General features: G+C 38.3%; 1 protein-coding gene across 1 annotated transcript in view; it reads left to right on the top strand.

Annotated features, from left to right (window-relative positions):
• The first annotated feature begins 912 nt into the window (after window positions 1–912).
• The window catches only part of LOC107560796 (oxysterol-binding protein-related protein 6-like), a 76,015-nt gene continuing 72,650 nt past the window's right edge, over window positions 913–4,277 (top strand). The window contains exon 1 of the mRNA XM_016245064.1: window positions 913–1,143. The gene's annotated coding sequence lies outside the window, so the exon portion shown is untranslated. The remainder of the gene's footprint in view (window positions 1,144–4,277) is intronic.

The following is a 4,277-nucleotide window of genomic DNA, read 5'->3' on the forward strand; positions in this document are numbered from 1 at the left end:
AGAGCAGTTTATTTCCTGTTTGAGAAGATGACAGAAAGCTCAGAAACAAAAGGCTAGTAACGTATGCTAAAAGATATGACAAAGATTTTCGGTGCACATTATCTTTAAGGTGTCTACACTCTAAAAAATGCTGGGTAAAATACAACCCAGTGCTGGGTAAAATAGGGACAAACCCAGCAATTGGGCTGTTTTGAGCCAGCGGTTGGGTTACTACCCAGAAGATTGAGTTAAACATTTAACCCAACCGCTGGCTCAAAACAACCCAATTGCTGGGTCTGTCCCTAATTTACCCAGCACTGGGTTGTATTTAACCCAGCATTTTTTAGAGTGTGGTATTAATATATGAATTCACAATTATTTAGTTTTGTTGAGTGTGGACATGTTGATGGCAACAATAGTGACCAGTGGGATAATAACAGCATTTCTTTTTTTGTATCTTAGTATACCTATCAAGTTTTTTTTTAATGTATAATAGTAACCATAGAATGTGATGAAACAGTTTAAAATGGGCTAATAACTGGGCTGAGATATATAAGAATGTATACACATTATTCCACCCCTCACTAACCATAAAACACACACTTTTCCATTAAAAAAAACAACAACAACAACAAAAAAAAATATATATAGCTATATTGATTATTTCAAGGGGCTACTAGTAATGACACATTATTTTGATATTTTCATGTCTGAGAAAAATGGGTTAATGAGCTCTTTTAAAGAGATTCAAAATGGCAAATACAATAAGGTCTGATTTATATTGTAGAACAAACAAACCAATCGAAATTCTAAACATTTCACTCTTAGTAAAACACGCAAGAAACTGCATACGGGTTCCATCACAGAGTCCTGGCTCCTGGTTTTGCGTCTCACCAGCTCCAGGTTTTTCGGGAAGAGACCCAGTCCGGGCTTCACCGCAGACCTCGGTCACCGTTACCGCAGCATCCGTCTGAACTGCCTTCAAATCCAGCCGTACACAGCACTTTCACCACTTCCTTCTCCTAATACACGCTCTCAGACCTTGACATTGTCCTCCGGTATATCAGCGGTTGTCTGCGGGGACCGAGCGGGATACAACCCTGTAACCGCGACTGACAGCAGCGGGTTTCTGCGCCAAGAAACGATGTGGACACCGAACCGCTGGTACGTACCGCTGCCGTTTCGGGGTTTTTATATTGTATTTTCACCCTCCAACGGCTAATTTCCTTCGCTAACGAGAGACCCCGTCGCTTTGGATATTGATAAGCTGATTAAAATGGATGAATGGCAGCCACTAGTCTCCTCTAGAGTTACTGCACAGCTTGTAACTGTGTAACACTCATATATACGATATATAGTTAGAATCTCACATGCTGTGTTTCCTCAAGAACCGGAGCTGATTGATCCGCAACACAAACCCTTGTTTATCTGACCGTGCTGTACCGAATGCTGTTCTGCTGCTCGCGTTTCAGTGGCCAGGCTTGAGTAACTTACAGGAGAACAGCAGCTGCTAATGACACCTGGTTAGGTGAGATGATGGTGGGCGTCTGGCCCGGGGAACCGGACCCTGGGGACTTTTTGGGGGGGGATCAGAAAACCAAGGTCAGGCGGTGACATTGCGGTGTGTCTTCTGGAGGCACTAGTATTCCCATGAATCAAGTTGTTGAGCAGTTGCTGAGTTAGTTAGTTCTAAGTTGACTAGTTTGCCTTTATAGTCAGTGTGGTTTGGTGAGTCCTCTAGTTTAACTCTCTGTGATCCACAGTACAGCCGAAACTCAACACACCTGCGTTATTTAATCGAGTCTGTGTGTGTGTGTTTATTTGGTAATTGTACTTGTATCCTGATATTTAACAAACTGTAATCATATACACATCCTCATGGGTTTCCAAACATGGACGCTTCTTCTGTGCAACACAAAAGAAGACGTTTAGTATAATGTCCAGGCTGCTCTACACAATGAGAGTAAATGGAGGCCGTCAGGCTTTAAAGATGTCATAAAAGCACAATTAAAGATGGCTCATGTGATTGTATAGTCATGCACAGCTTCGGTGGGAACACTGTTAACGTTAAACAGTATTATTTAAATAGTCTTTGCTTTCTTGTATTTTACATGCAGTGTCATTTTATTATTTATGTACTATCGTAGTACTAGGCCTGTCATAACAGCTTTTTGTTGTGCGATATATTGCCCCAGAAATAATTGCCATAAGCGATATTATTGTCATTTTAAAGACCATTTTATGCCACTGAATAGATAATCATAATGTAACGGCATAATAATGCAAGAAGGCCTACACACTTCCAAATGACAACAATCTTGACATTTTTAAGAATATTTAGATCGTGGAAATTAAGTATCAAAATATTAGATACCTGAAAAAATTGCAAATATTTTCTAACAAAAAGTGCAACGTAACGAGTAGAAAAAAAGAAAAATGCACAAAGAACTTGTATGGAGATGTTTCCTTCTTTTCTCTGTAAATGAAGGGTGCACACTAGTGCTGAGAAACACAAGCACTACTCAGCAGTCAGATGTCCGTACGCACAAAGACACCGATCCCTAAACAAGGCCATATCTGCAGATGAAACTTTGTTTGTAGAAGCATTTTTTAAATTTAAACTAGCACCAACTAAACCACGTTATGTACGAGAAGCTGCGAAAGACACAGGCGCAAGTGGAACGTACAAAACATGGTGACATTCATTTTTAAGCAAATATAATGGGCGATATACTGCGTCACCAAAAATGATTGAGGTCATGTACATATATTGCGCGATAAATGGATATATTGATTATTGCGACAGGCCTACGTAGTACTGATATTTTGAATTAGCTCTTATTTTTATATTTTCATTTTAAATTTAGCATTTTGATGTGCTTATCTTTTCATATTTCTGTTTAGCTTAAATTTTAATTTGACTTCAGTTTTACTTAATTAATTTGAGTACTTATTTTGTTTTATTTATTTTTTTAGTACTTTTTTATGTTAGTTATCAAGACGACGTTTATAATTTTCATTTAAGTAATTTTTTTTCTTCATATTTATATCTTGTTTTAGCTTTATTTCAGTTACCGATTTAAAAAAAAAAAAAAAATGTATATAATAGTTCATCTCGGTTTGATAACAAGGCAGTGGTGTAAAACTGTGTGTGGTCAGGTTACATTGCAAGTTGTTACAATATTGTTAGTTGATAATATAAACTCTGTAATTTACTTTCTGCAAATCTTTTATTTCATAAGTGCATTATATCTTTATAATTATGTAATTAAGACTAATTTTGGCCCTCACAGCTATAGTCATTGAGGAAACAGCGTTCCTCAGGCATCTGCACTAGTAGAGACGTGTCGACGTCGTGCCGCTAGACTATTAAAAGACCTTCTAACGGTTGTAAACTGACCCAGTGGCTGATTCTGCCAATTACAGACTCCTTTAATTATGCAGGATGCTGGAAAGGGATGTTATCGTCACGGACACAGTCTGTGTGGCCAGTCACTACCAGAGTTTATAGGGTCAGAACTAAGCACCTGTAATGGTGACAGGTGCAAAGTGTGGAGAGTTGTAATTCTAATCTTTTGGAGAAGTAAACGCACATCACATGATTTCAGGAATCATTTATGTATCAATCAGTGCAGGATAAATTATGCACCAAAGATGCCATTCAGTGACTTGCTTCTTCCTTATGTTTTCATAGTTGCTTATGTTTTTATAGTTTTATATTCTTGCTTCTCATTTTCATAACTTTCTCTTAGGCCTGGGCGATAAAATGGTATCAATATTTATCGACGGTAAAAAATGTTCGATATAGGCACGTGCTATGAGTGACGCAGACAGCACACACAAACACGAACACATGCTGAATTGAATGCTGTGCCTGCCTGTGATGAGGAGATTGTGAATAAAGAATGAATATTAGTCGAATTTAAAATAAACATTTGCATTTGAATGTTAGGAGTGCGTCAGGGAGCGTCATCAGTGGCGCGCGAGATGCGGTGATGATTTAAGTGACAGTGCATTTTAATGTTTTGTTAGTCTATCCCACGAGATGCGCCGCTGCTGTGTTATGCATTCAAAATATTAGAGAAATATAGAAGCTCAATGTGGAGAAGATCTTGATTAGGTGAAAACCGAAACCAAGCCATTCACACAGAACGCATTCAGTGCATTTTTTAGACGGACAAAGATGACTTCTGCACTCACGTCTCAGAGAAGAGATGTATAGAAAGCCATGCAAAGTTAAAACAGTTTCAACTTTTAGAAAACATGTCACGAATTTGTGGAGGTTTATTCCTTTTCAC

The sequence above is a fragment of the Sinocyclocheilus grahami genome, unplaced genomic scaffold (genome assembly GCF_001515645.1).
Source record: "Sinocyclocheilus grahami isolate Dianchi unplaced genomic scaffold, SAMN03320097.WGS_v1.1 scaffold744.1, whole genome shotgun sequence".
Lineage (NCBI taxonomy): Eukaryota > Metazoa > Chordata > Actinopteri > Cypriniformes > Cyprinidae > Sinocyclocheilus > Sinocyclocheilus grahami.